The following is a 14467-nucleotide window of genomic DNA, read 5'->3' on the forward strand; positions in this document are numbered from 1 at the left end:
GTACTGCAGCACTTTGCAATCTTTCTCCATTTAAATAACAACTTGCTCTTTGATTTTTTTTCTGCCAAAGTGCATGATCTCACATTTTCCAACATTATACTCCATCTGCCAAATTTTTGCCCACTCACTTAGCCTGTCTATGTCCTTTTGCAGATTTTGTGTGTGCTCCTCACACATTGCTTTTCCTCCCATCTTTGTATTGTCAGCAAACTTGGCTACGTTACACTCAGTCCCTTCTTCCAAGTCGTTAATATAGATTGTAAATAGTTGGGGTCCCAGCACTGATCCCTGCGGCACCCCACTAATTACTGGTCGCCAACCAGAGAATGAACCATTTATCCCAACTCTCTGTTTTCTGTTAGTTAGCCAATCCTCTATCCATGCTAATATATTACCCCCAATCCTGTGAACTTTTATCTTGTGCAGTAACATTTTATGTGGCCTTTTATGTTGTCAAATGCCTTCTGGAAGTCCAAATACACCACATCCACTGGTTCCCCTTTATCCATCCTGTTCGTTACATCCTCAAAGAATTCCAGCAAATTTGTCAAATATGACTTGCCCTTCATAAATCCATGCTGACTCTGCCTGATCGAATTTTGCTTTTCCAAATGAGCTGCTACTGCTTCTTTAATAATGGACTCCAACATTTTCCCAACAATAGATGTTAGGATAACTGGTCTATAGATTCCTGCTTTTTGTCTGCCCCCTTTTTTAAATAGGGGCATTACATTTGCAGTTTTCCAATCTGCTGAAACCTTCCCAGAATCCAGGGAATTTTGGTAAATTACAACCAATGCATCCACAATCCCTGCTGCTACTTCTCTTGAGACCCTAGGATGCAAGCCATCAGGTCCAGGGGATTTACCTGCTTATAAATCACTGGTTAGGCCCCAGCTGGATCAGCGTGTCCAATTCTGGACATCACACTTTAGGAAGGATGCCAAGGCCTTAGAGAAGATGCAGAAGAGATTTACTAGAATAGTACCAGGGATGAGGAACTTCACTTACGTGGAGAGACTAGAGAAACTGGGATTGCTCCCCTTAGAGCAGAGAAGGTTAAGGGGCGATTTAATAGATGTTCAAAATTATGAAGGGTTTTGATGAGTAAATAGGTAGAAACTTTTACCACTGGCAGAAAGGTCGGTAACCTGAGGACAAAGGTAATTGGCAAAAGAGTCAGAGGTGAGATGACGAGAATTATTTTTTTTTTATAAACGCAGCGAGTTATGATGACCTGGAATGCACTGCCTGAAAGGGTAACAGCAGATTCAATAGTAACTTTCAAAAGGAAATGGGATAAGTATTTTAAGAGTAAAGATTTGGATAAGAACACAAGAAATAGGAGCAGCAGGATGGCCATTTGGCCCCTCAAGCCTGCTCCGCCATTCAATAAGATCATGGCTGATCTAGGACTATGGGAAAAGAGCAGGGGAGTGGGACTAATTGGATAATTCTTTCAAAGAGCTGGCACAGGCATAAAGGCCAAAATGGCCACCTTCTGTGCTGCAAGATTCAGCAGTAGCTGCTTGCCCCTCTCCAATCCAATTATGGTCGACATCTTACATATAGGATTACATGTTCTTCTCATACTTGGCCTTTTAGTTGCCATTCCAAATTGTCATCTGCTTTACAACATACTTGTTTAAATGTTCCAGATATCCAAATCCAATACATTGAGACCACTTACAAGTGGAGTCTTGCAGGGATCCATGTTAAAGCTGTTACTCTTATTGAAATATATCAAAAATTTGGATGAAGACTGTGGGGTACTGGCTGCAAGATTGTGGATGACATTTCATGTTGGTAGTGCTAATGTCAATCATGTGTAAACCATTCTAAGCTCCGAATTAAAATCTGTTGAAAAGGAGAGACCTGTGTTAGTGTACAAGTCTCAAAAAAGGTCTACAGCCAGTGTAGAGAGGCTATCGTGAAAGCAAATAGGGCATTAGGATGCACAACGAGGACGATCCAATATAAAACAAAGAGCACGATAATGTCCTTGATTGTACCCAGCTAAAATTCTGTGTCCAGTTCTGGTCCCCTCACATGGTGGGAGATATCAAGGCACTAAAAAGGATTTGTGTGCCTATTTCCTGAAATCCTCAGAATGAGATGAAAAAGTTCATTGACCTGAAATGTTGACTGTTTCTCCCTCCAGAGATGCTACCTAACCTGCTAAGTGTTTCCACCATTTTCTGTTTTTATTTCAAATTGAGATGAGCTGACTTAATTTACATGAAATTACACAAAAAAATTAATTGCAGGCACAGGACTACTGCAAACATTTGCAAGAAAAGTCCTTTGAATAGCGCTAATAGCCAGGTAAAACAATTGAAACTTTCTCAATTATACAAATGTGTGTACATATTAATTTAAAATTCTTCATACCTGTATTAACTTGTGTATTATGAGAAAACAGAGGATTTCATTGGAGCAGAGATTTAATAGAAGTTTTTAAAATTATGAAAGGGTAAAACTAAGGAAAACGATTTCCTTTGCCTGGGAAGTTACCAATTTAAAAGTCACAAGAGAGTGAGGAGAGAAGTTATGAGACATTTCTTTATGCAGAGCACTGTTGTAAGCACAAAATGTTTTGCCACAGGGAGTGATTGAAGGAGACCGTTGCACCTTTTGAGGTAAAAGTGGATGAGTATTTGAAACAAAATGATGATACAGGACTATGAGGAGAGCAGAGCAGTGGGATTAGTTTTGGATTGCTCTAGCAAAAAGCCACCAGACATGATAGGCTGAATAGGCTCCTTCTACACTAAACTACTATGGTTCTTCCCAGGGGAAACATTTGCCTTGCAGGGACCCCCATGTAAATGTTTAGTTTTGAGCCCCCACCTTTGATTAGACAAACTTACTGGATTCGCTCAGAGCCCTGTGCAATTGCAGATTGCTTGCTGCAACACCCGCCTTGTTTCTCCCAATACTCCTTAGATGAGGAAGGGAAATGGCAAAATTACAGTTAAATTAGGAATGCTTGAATTTTATGGATTCTCTTAATTCTTCACTTCAAATTGCTCCCCACACCAGTAACCACCAATACTTTACTGTAGTGTTTTTATAGTTCAGAATGTTCTTTGCAAACAAATGTTTTGGAATATCAAAATTTAGTTACACTGTTGGGTGGTGTTTACAGTTCCTTTTTTGAAATACGAATTGACAGCAATGATCAGGCACTTACTGCAGGGCAGAAAATCTCCATTACATACCTGGAATAGACACTCTCCCAACCAAAATAATATAATTTATAACTGGCTAAATATCTAAAAGTACAGCTCCGATATCAGACTCCTTTGGGATACTGCCAAGAATACCAGTTAAAACTGAAAACCATGGTATCAGCTCCTAGCACACAACGTCAGAAAACACACCACTTGCTGGTGTACTTCAACAAAATTCAAAATTAGTGGAGTCTAAGTAACCCAAATACACAAACAATTAGATTAAATTGGTCTGGGAGGAGGCAGTCGGCCAAAATTCTTGCCCCTTCGCTATCCCTCCAGCCCCCGGCTTGAGATCCGGCAAGGCGGGATGGTGCTGTGTGATCCCGCACCCGGCAAAAGAGCCGTCCAAGGTCAGCGCCCGGCTACACCCAACCGCAACTCACCGGGACCCCAGGTGCCAGGAGCGGAGGCTGAAAGAGAAACCAACACCAATAAACTCAAACCTGCAATCGTCCTCCCCGGGGGAAAGGGGGCGCAATCTCCTGCGGGCTGCGGCCAGGGAATGGGTACTGCCCGGGGTAGGAGAGAGAAGGCCGTGGGTGGGGCCCCGCTTATTTTTGAAATCCGCCTGCTGGCTCGGCGCGGCGGAGCCCGTTAATCTGAGCCGGATAGACTTGTCGCGGCTGGGCCCGAACATTGATGGTCGCTGCGGCCTCAACGTCACTACTCACCATTTCCAATCTTCAACCGACTCCGAGCCAGTCACCGCGCCTGCGCAGCTCAGATTGACCTCGTGTTGGGGGTCAGAGGTAACCATAGAAACCGGGCGCTGCCTGGGCCTTCGGCCTGGGACTACCTCCAGTCCCCATTCACCACTCAGCCCGTCCTCCGACTCAGCCACAACAACAACTTGTGTTTATATAGCGCCTTTAACCTAGTAAAACGTCCCAAGGCGATTCACATGAGTATTACAAGACACAAAAAAATGATACATAGAAAATAGGTGCAGGAGTAGGCCATTCGGCCCTTCGAGCCTGCACCGCCATTCAATGAGTTCATGGCTGAACATGCAACTTCAGTACCCCATTCCTGCTTTCTCACCATACCCCTTGATCCCCCTAGTAGTAAGGACTACATCTAACTCCTTTTTGAATATTTTAGTGAATTGGCCTCAACAACTTTCTGTGGTAGAGAATTCCACAGGTTCACCACTCTCTGGGTGAAGAAGTTTCTCCTCATCTCGGTCCTAAATGGCTTACCCCTTATCCTTAGACTGTGACCCCTGGTTCTGGACTTCCCCAACATTGGGAACATTCTTCCTGCATCTAACCTGTCTAAACCCGTCAGAATTTTAATCGTTTCTATGAGATTCCCTCTCATTCTTCTGAACTCCAGTGAATACAAGCCCAGTTGATCCAGTCTTTCTTGATATGTCAGTCCCGCCATCCCAGGAATCAGTCTGGTGAACCTTTGCTGCACTCCCTCAATAGCAAGAATGTCCTTCCTCAATAGCAAGAATGTCCTTCCTCAAATTAGGAGACCAAAACTGTACACAATACTCCAGGTGTGGCCTCACCAAGGAATTCCACATCCACATTACCGATCCACATAAGGAGAAATTAGGGCAGATGACCAAAAGCTTCGTCAAAGAGGTCAGTTTTAAGGAGCGTCTTAAAGGAGGAATGAGAGGTTTAGAGAGGGAATTCCATCCATCCACAGTCCATCCATTCATCTTAAACCAACATTGCGTAAACGGGTGCCAGCGACCCATTCATCATTCACATGGGTGCCTGCCAGCCACTCGCTCGGCGGGTAAGTCAACACCATTTGCGATCCGCTCACCACTTAATCAACCTTCTCTTCGCTTAAAACCCCAATCAACACTCCACTCTTACACAGCCGGCACTGGCAACCCCACTTCCAACAACAGGCACCGCACTAGGTCACCAACCCTCCAGGATTGGCCTGGAGTCTCCAGGAATTAAAGATTAATCTCCAAGACTATGCTGTGAGCAACCGTGGAGAAAAATCACAGGGATATAAAAAATGTGAGTTATTTACATCTTCTTTGAACACTTCTGTGTATTAGTTATAAAAAATATTGGAGATGGGAAACAAGGCCGTTTAACTGACAGTCAAGGATCATCTGCTTAGGTAATGAAGATTTTTTTCACTTTCCAATTGATGTAGGAAGGCGCTGCGATGCGAGGATGGACATGTTGGGCAACCAATGGTGGGAGCGTGGGGACTGGGCAGTTGGAGGCAGCAGGACATGTGACGAAATCTCTAGGAATACATTCAACCAGAGTTGGTAATCCTACACCAGACAACTGCTACCAGTAACCTTCCCACTTCAAATGGCACCAAAAACCCAATCACCGTGTAAACAAACACCAAATCCCTTGTCCTCAAAGCAGCACCATGAACCTATTCATCCCATAAACGGATAACAGGATAGCAAAGAAAAGTTAACCCATTCCATGATCGAGCCACTGCATCAACCCAGTCATTCCTTAACAGACAATTACACAATAACAACTTACATTTAGGCAGCCAATTTGTGCACAGCGACGTTCCACGAACCGCAATGTGATAATGACCAGAACATCTGTCTTAGATGTTGGTTGAAGGATAAATGTTGGCCAGGAAATTGGGAAATTCCCCTGATCGTCTTTGAATAATGCCATGGAATCTTTTCCATTCACCTGATTTAGGGAGGGAATTCCAGAGTGTAGGGCTGAGACAACTAAAGACATGGCCATCAATGGTGGGGTGAAGGAAGGGGAGAGTCAAAAGGCAAGAGTCAGAATTTGTAGCATTTGAAGAGGTTACAGAGAGAGTTGGGGCTGTGAGGGGATTTAAACATGAGTATGAACATTTTAAATTTGAGACGTTCGGGAAGTAGGTCAGCAAGAACAGAGCTGATGGGTGAGCAGGACTTGGTGCAGGATAGGATACGGGCACCAGAGCTTTAGTTGAGCTGAAGTTTATGCAAGGTGGAGAATGGGAGGCCGAACAGAAAAGCATTGGAATAATCATCATAGAATCATAGAAGTTTACAGCACGGAAGGAGGCCATTTCAACCCATCGTGTCCGTGCCGGCCAACAAGAGGCTATCCAGCCTCATCCCACTTTCCAGCCCTAGGTCTGTAACCCTGCAGATTACGGCACTTTAAATGCACATCCAAGTACTTTTTAAATGTGGTGAGGCTTTCTGCCTCTACCACTCTTTCAGGCAGTGAGTTCCAGACCCTCACAACCCTCTGCGTGAAGAAATTTCCCCTCAATTCTCCTCTAAACCTTCTACCAATTACTTAAAATTTATGCCCCCTGGTTGTTGACCCCTCTGCTAAGGGACATAGGCCCTTTCTATCCACTATATCTAGGCCCCTCATAATTATATACACCTCAATGAGGTCTCCCCTCAGCCTCCTCTGTTCCAAGGAAAACAAACCCAGACTATCCAATCTGTCCTCATAGCTAAGATTCTCCACTCCTGGCAACATCCTCGTAAATCTCCTCTGTACCCTCTCCAGTGCAATCACGTCCTTCCTGTAATGCGGTGACCAGAACTGCACACAGTACTCCAGCTGTGGCCTAACCAGTGTTTTATACGGTCAAGCATAACCCACCTGCTTTATATTCTATGCCTCGGCTAATAAAAGCAAGCATTCCGTATGCCTTCTTAACCACCTTATCCACCTGGCCTACTACCTTCAGGGATCTGTGAACATGCACTCCCAGGTCCCTTTGTTTCTCTACACTTCTTAATGTACTACCATTTAATGTGTATTCTCTTTCCTTGTTAACCCTCCCCAAATGCATTACCTCACACTTCTCTGGATTAAATTCCATTTGCCACTGTTCTGCCCACCTGACCAGTTGATTGATATCTTCCTGCAGTCTGCAGCTTTCTTCTTCATTATCAATCACACAGCCTATTTTTGTATCATCTGCAAACTTCTTAATCAGACCCCCTATATTCAAGTCTGGATCATTGATATATACCGCAAAAAGTAAGGGACTTAGTACTGAGCCCTGCGGAACCCCACTGGAAATAAGTATACACCCTGTACACTCAATGTACAGTTACATAAGACTACTGAATGTACCTTCACACTATATACACTATGCTTGTACCACCAGAGGGTGCAACTGGTGGAGACCTAGAGGTCACCTGTACTCGACAGGTAACCAGGTATAAAAGGGAGCTCACCTTACTGTACCCTCACTCAGGAGCTGTAATAACTGGACTAAGATCACCACAGTTCAAGTACAATACTGTGCCTCGTGGAGTCATTACTAGAGTGCTTACAGACACAATAGGAAACATCCCTCCAGTCACAAAAACACCCATCAACCATTACTCTTTGCTTCCTGCCTCTGAGTCAATTTTGGAACCAATTTGCCACTTTGCCCTGGATCCCATGGGATTTTACTTTTGTGATCAGTCTGCCATGTGGGACCTTGTCGAAAGCGTTGCTAAAATCTATATACACTACGTCATATGCACTGCCCTCATCGACCTTCCTGGTTACCTCCTCGAAAAATTCAATCAAGTTAGTCAGACACGACCGAGAGGTCACAACGTCATGAATGAGGGTTTCTGCAGGAGATCGGCTGAGGCTTGGACGGAGCCAGGCAATGATACGGAGGTAGAAGAAGGTGGCTTTTGTTATTGTAGAATTATATAGCACGGTAGGAAGCTATTCAGCCCATCAAGCATGTGCTGGCTCTTTGAAAGAGCTATCAAATTAGTCCTAATCCCCTGCCTGTAGCACAATAATATTTTCCATTTCAGATATATATCCAAATCCCTTTTGAATCTGCTTCCATCAATTTGTTTCTTCATCTCCCCTCTGGTTCTTTTGCCAATGAACTTAAATCCATGCCCTCTGGTTACCAACCTGCCTGCTAGCGGAAACAGTTTCTCTTTATTTACTCTATCAAAATCCTTCATCATTTTGAACACATCTATTACATTTCTGCTTAACCTTCTGTGCTCTAAGGAGAACAATCCCAGCTTTTCTAGTTTATCCACATAACTGGAGTCTCTCATCCCTGGCTATCACTTTCATAAATCTCCTCTGCACCCTCTCCAAGGTCTTGACATCCTTCCTAAAGTGTGATGCCCAGAATTGGACACAATACTCCAGCTGAGGCCAAATCAGTGTTTTATAAAAGGTTTAGCATAACTTCCTTGTTTTTGTACTGTTTGCCTCTATTAATAAAGCCAAGGGTCCCATATGCTTTTTTAACGGCCTTCTCAACTTGTCCTGCCATCTTCAATTTGTGTACGTACACCCCCAGGTCTCCCTGCACCCCCTTTAAAATGGTACTATTTAGTTTATATTGCCCCTCCTCATTCTTACTTCCAAAATGGATCACTTCACACTTCTCTGTATTAAATTTCATCTGCTATGTGTCTGCCAATTTCACCAATCTATCATGTCCTCCTGAAGTCTGATACTATCTTCCTCAATGTTTACTTCATTTCCAAATTTTGTGTCATCTGCAAACTTTGAAATTATGCCCAAGTCCAGATCATTAATATATATCAGAAAGAGCAGTGGTCTGAATACCGACCTCTGGGGGATACCAGTATACTTATCTTCGGTCTGAAACACAACCGTTCACCATGACTCTGTTTTCTGTTCCTTCGCCAATTTCATAGCCACACTGCCACTGGTCTTTTAATCCCATGGGTTTTCATTTTGTTAACAAGTCTATTATATGGTCCTTCATCAAATACCTTTTGAAAGTCCATATATACAACATCAACTGCTCAATCCTCTCCGTTATTTCATCGAAGAGCTCAATCAAGTTTGTCAGACAGGATTTGCCTTTAGCCAACACAGATTTGTTATCATTTATTAGCCCATGTTATTCCAAGTGACAATTAATTTTACCCAGATTATTGTCTCTCGAAGATCCCCAACACCGACGTTAAGCTGACTGGCCTATAGTTACTTGGTTTATCCCCTTTCGGAAGGATAAGGGTTCGGACACTCAGCTCAAGGACAATTATATAATGCTGAGATTGAGACCAGTAATAATCAGGTGATTAACCCACTTGTCAACCTATTTCCTCCTTAAAAAGAAAACAGAACAGGAAATGTCAGCCTACACATTCCTTAAACAGGAGTAAGACCTTCATCAGCTCAATCCATATTTTTCTCTCATCCATTTGCTCAAAACAATTCCGCTCGCTGCCTCTCTTGAAGGCACTGACTCCATTTTAGGGTAAAGTTCCACAGTTACCTTGCCAAAGTGGTCGTTTTTCACGTGTAAAGTTGATCTTGGCTTCACCGAATATCGACACATATGCACTTTGCAGCGGGGTTCACTAAAATGAGTGGGGGCGGCGGGTGGTGCTGGCAGTCGAGTTTGATGAAACAGTCAAAGAACTATAGAAAAATCTAGGCAAAATTTGTAAGTGAGTAGAAGTATAGCAATTGATTGGAAATTCATTGGAAATAAATGGAAAGTGTTACATATCGAAAGAAAACAATTGGGAGGATATACATACTGAGTGAATGGTGTTGAATTGGCTAGGGAAGAGTTTGGGAGTAATAATAGAATCAACATTTACCATGTCCAATCTTTGCATAACAACAATCAACAAAACAAGCAGAATGCCAAATTGGTGGAGTGTATGTGAGGGCATCATGCTCAACTTGCACCGTGCTCTGGCCAGGCTCTTTGACTGCTGTGTTCAGTTCTAGTCATCAAGATACAAAATAAATATTTAAGTGGTGCAGAGGAGGGCTACAAGATTGGTTCCTAGTATCAGAAGACTGACTTGTAATGAACTTACATTCTTTAGCTGAAAGCAAGTGAATAAGGATGGATCTTATAGAGGATCACAAGATAATAAGTGGAATAGAAAATTGTTAATCCAGCGCACTATTTCAAGTTAAACCATGACTGTTGGGCAAGGGAACGTAAGTAAAAATAGTAAATGGCAAGTTCAGGACGGATGACAGGAATAAGTTTTTGATGCAAAGGGTTCACCTCCACCTTTTAAGATCCTCCTTCAACCCCACCTCTGGCGCTAACTGTCATGTTTGCAGCCACTGTTGCGTCATTGTTGGAGGCCACTGAGTAGCACGCACATGGTGCTGCTCTGATATAAAAGACCAGCCATTTTGTGAGTGAGTCACTTTGGGACTAAATAAAGCACAGGCAAGGTCGTACCTTGCTTAGTTAAACAGTACTCAGTTTGGACCTTTATTGCATACATAACATTTGGCGACAAGAATACAAGAACCTTTGCAAAATGAGCACGATTGGATTTTTAGAGCGATTTGTGGAGGGAGAAGATTGGGCAGACTTTATAAGCCGTTTGAACCAGTATTTCGTGACCAACAAAATGAAGGGGGCCGACGATGCAGATCAGCACCGGGCCGTGTTCCTCACTGTGTGCGGTTCAAAGATTTACGGTCTGATAAAGAATCTACTCATGCCTAGTGATCCAACAGAGAAAACGTACAAGGAGTTGTGTACATTGGTATGGGAGCACCTCAAGCCAGACGACGGCATCATCATCTCAAGATACAAGTTTTATACACATGTTCAATCGGAGGGCCAGAGCATGGCGGAATTCGTTGCTGACCTGAGACGTCTAACGGGACCGTGCAAGTTCGGGACAGGGTTGGTAGACATGCTGCGGGACTTCTTTGTTATCGGTATCAACCACGAGGTGATTCTGCGCAAACTTCTGGCGGTGGACGAGTTGGATTTAAAAAGGGCCATCCAGATCGCTCAATCACATATGTCGACGGACAGGAGTTTAAAGCAAATGTCGGTGAAGAACCAAACCTCGGCAAGTACTGTAAATGCGATTGATTCGGCGTTCAGCAGAGCGGCACATGGCAGGGCCTATCCGGCTGCATTCGCGAATGATTCGCCGTTCGGCAGAGCGGTACATGGCAGGACCTATCCGGCTGCGTTCGCGAAACCTGTGGCTGCCCAAAGTCCACCAGCGGGAATGTATCCGACTTCTCCGTGTTGGCGTTGTGGGGGAAATCATCGGCATCAGCAGTGCCGATTTAAGCAATATAGTTGCAAAAGCTGTCTGAGAGTGGGATATCTCCAGCGCAAGTGTCCGCAGATGAGCAAGCGAGCTGCGACACACCACATGGAGGATGAGAGTCAGACTAGGGCGGATCCGGATACGCAATCCGAGATGCCAGTGGAGGAAGTGTATGGACTGTACTCTTTCATAACCAAGAGTAAACCAATTTTGATTATTGTGAAGTTGGGATTACGGAGACGTGGCTCCAGGATGATCAGGGCTGGGAACTCAACATCCAGGGGTATTCAACATTCAGGAAGGATAGAATAAAAGGAAAAGGAGGTGGGGTAGCATTGCTGGTTAAGGAGGAGATTAAGGCAATAGTTAGGAAGGACATTAGCTTGGATGATGTGGAATCTATATGGGTAGAGCTGCAGAACACCAAAGGGCAAAAAACGTTAGTGGGAGTTGTGTACAGACCTCCAAACAGTAGTAGTGATGTTGGGGAGGGCATCAAACATGAAATTAGGGGTGCGTGCAATAAAGGTGCAGCAGTTATAATGGGTGACTTTAATATGCACATAGATTGGGCTAACCAAACTGGAAGCAATACGGTGGAGGAGGATTTTCTGGAGTGCATAAGGGATGGTTTTTTAGACCAATATGTCGAGGAACCAACTAGGGGGGAGGCCATCTTAGACTGGGTGTTATGTAATGAGAGAGGATTAATTAACAATCTCGTTGTGCGAGGCCCCTTGGGGAAGAGTGACCATAATATGGTGGAATTCTGCATTGGGATGGAGAATGAAACAGTTAATTCAGAGACCATGGTCCAGAACTTAAAGAAGGCTAACTTTGAAGGTATGAGGTGTGAATTGGCTGGGATGGATTGGCAAATGATACTTAAGGGGTTGACTGTGGATGGGCAATGGCAGACATTTAGAGACCGCATGGATGAACTACAACAATTGTACATTCCTGTCTGGCATAAAAATAAAAAAGGGAAGGTGGCTCAACCGTGGCTATCAAGGGAAATCAGGGATAGTATTAAAACCAAGGAAGTGGCATACAAATTGGCCAGAAATAGCAGCGAACCTGGGGACTGGGAGAAATTTAGAACTCAGCAGAGGAGGACAAAGGGTTTGATTAGGGCAGGGAAAATGGAGTATGAGAAGAAGCTTGCAGGGAACATTAAGACGGATTGCAAAAGTTTCTATAGATATGTAAAGAGAAAAAGGTTAGTAAAGACAAACGTAGGTCCCCTGCAGTCAGAATCAGGGGAAGTCATAACGGGGAACAAAGAAATGGCGGACCAATTGAACAAGTACTTTGGTTCGGTATTCACGAAGGAGGACACGAACAACCTTCCGGTTATAAAAGGGGTCGGGGGGTCTAGTAAGGAGGAGGAACTGAGGGAAATCCTTATTAGCCGGGAAATTGTGTTGGGGAAATTGATGGGATTGAAGGCCGATAAATCCCCAGGGCCTGATGGACTGCATCCCAGAGTACTTAAGGAAGTGGCCTTGGAAATAGTGGATGCGTTGACAGTCATTTTCCAACATTCCATTGACTCTGGATCAGTTCCTATGGAGTGGAGGGTAGCCAATGTAACCCCACTTTTTAAAAAAGGAGGGAGAGAGAAAACAGGGAATTATAGACCGGTCAGCCTGACATCGGTAGTGGGTAAAATGATGGAATCAGTTATTAAGGATGTCATAGCAGTGCATTTGGAAAGAGGTGACATGATAGGTCCAAGTCAGCATGGATTTGTGAAAGGGAAATCATGCTTGACAAATCTGGAATTTTTTGAGGATGTTTCCAGTAGAGTGGATAAGGGAGAACCAGTTGATGTGGTATATTTGGACTTTCAGAAGGCGTTCGACAAGGTCCCACACAAGAGATTGATGTGCAAAGTTAGAGCACATGGGATTGGGGGTAGTGTACTGACATGGATTGAGAACTGGTTGTCATACAGGAAGCAAAGAGTAGGAGTAAATGGGTATTTTTCAGAATGGCAGGCAGTGACTAGTGGGGTACCGCAAGGTTCTGTGCTGGGGCCCCAGCTGTTTACACTGTACATTAATGATTTAGATGAGGGGATTAAATGTAGTATCTCCAAATTTGCGGATGACACTAAGTTGGGTGGCAGTGTGAGCTGCGAGGAGGATGCTGTGAGGCTGCAGAGCGACTTGGATAGGTTAGGTGAGTGGGCAAATGCATGGCAGATGAAGTATAATGTGGATAAATGTGAGGTTATCCACTTTGGTGGTAAAAACAGAGAGACAGACTATTATCTGAATGGTGACAGATTAGGAAAAGGGGAGGTGCAAAGAGACCTGGGTGTCATGGTACATCAGTCATTGAAGGTTGGCATGCAGGTGCAGCAGGCGGTTAAGAAAGCAAATGGCATGTTGGCCTTCATAGTAAGGGGATTTGAGTACAGGGGCAGGGAGGTGTTGCTACAGTTGTACAGGGCATTGGTGAGGCCACACCTGGAGTATTGTGTACAGTTTTGGTCTCCTAACCTGAGGAAGGACATTCTTGCTATTGAGGGAGTGCAGCGAAGGTTCACCAGACTGATTCCTGGGATGGCGGGACTGACCTATCAAGAAAGACTGGATCAACTGGGCTTGTATTCACTGGAGTTCAGAAGAATGAGAGGGGACCTCATAGAAACGTTTAAAATTCTGACGGGGTTAGACAGGTTAGATGCAGGAAGAATGTTCCCAATGTTGGGGAAGTCCAGAACCAGAGGTCACAGTCTAAGGATAAGGGGTAAGCCATTTAGGACCGAGATGCGGAGGAACTTCTTCACCCAGAGAGTGGTGAACCTGTGGAATTCTCTACCACAGAAAGTTGTTGAGGCCAATTCACTAAATATATTCAAAAAGGAGTTAGATGAGGTCCTTACTACTAGGGGGATCAAGGGGTATGGCGAGAAAGCAGGAATGGGGTACTGAAGTTGAATGTTCAGCCATGAACTCATTGAATGGCGGTGCAGGCTAGAAGGGCCGAATGGCCTACTCCTGCACCTATTTTCTATGTTTCTATGTTTCTATTAACGGGCTACCGGTATCGATGGAAATGGACACCAGGGCGAGTCAATCGATCATGAATGATAGGGCATTTTTATAAGCTTTGGGATACTAAGACTTCGAGGCCCAGGCTGAGCCCTGTTAACACCAAGCTGCGCACGTACAACAAAGAACTGATAAAGGTGATTGGCAGTGCACAAATTAACGTGTCGTATAATGGTACGGTTCACGAGTTACCA

The 14467-nt window shown here is 44.1% G+C and overlaps 1 protein-coding gene and 1 long non-coding RNA gene across 5 annotated transcripts in view; one reads left to right on the top strand and one right to left on the bottom strand.

Moving 5' to 3' along the window:
* The window catches only part of zfyve16 (zinc finger, FYVE domain containing 16), a 126622-nt gene that overhangs the window by 85126 nt on the left and 27029 nt on the right, over positions 1-14467 (bottom strand). Inside the window, exon 1 of one of the 4 annotated variants that reach the window (XM_070885731.1) lies at positions 3908-3928. The exons of 1 other annotated variant lie outside the window; for it this stretch is intronic. The gene's annotated coding sequence lies outside the window, so the exon portion shown is untranslated. Of the gene's footprint in view, positions 1-1690; positions 1861-3679; positions 3846-3907; positions 3929-14467 lie in introns of those variants that run through there. 2 more of the 4 variants (XM_070885739.1, XM_070885722.1) reach the window with 2 other exon arrangements.
* Positions 4472-14467, top strand: part of LOC139267487 (uncharacterized) — a 47714-nt gene continuing 37718 nt past the window's right edge. Inside the window, exon 1 of the long non-coding RNA XR_011593917.1 lies at positions 4472-5224. This is a non-coding gene — a long non-coding RNA (uncharacterized lncRNA). The remainder of the gene's footprint in view (positions 5225-14467) is intronic.

Source organism: Pristiophorus japonicus, chromosome 1 (assembly GCF_044704955.1).
Source record: "Pristiophorus japonicus isolate sPriJap1 chromosome 1, sPriJap1.hap1, whole genome shotgun sequence".
NCBI classification, from domain to species: domain Eukaryota; kingdom Metazoa; phylum Chordata; class Chondrichthyes; family Pristiophoridae; genus Pristiophorus; species Pristiophorus japonicus.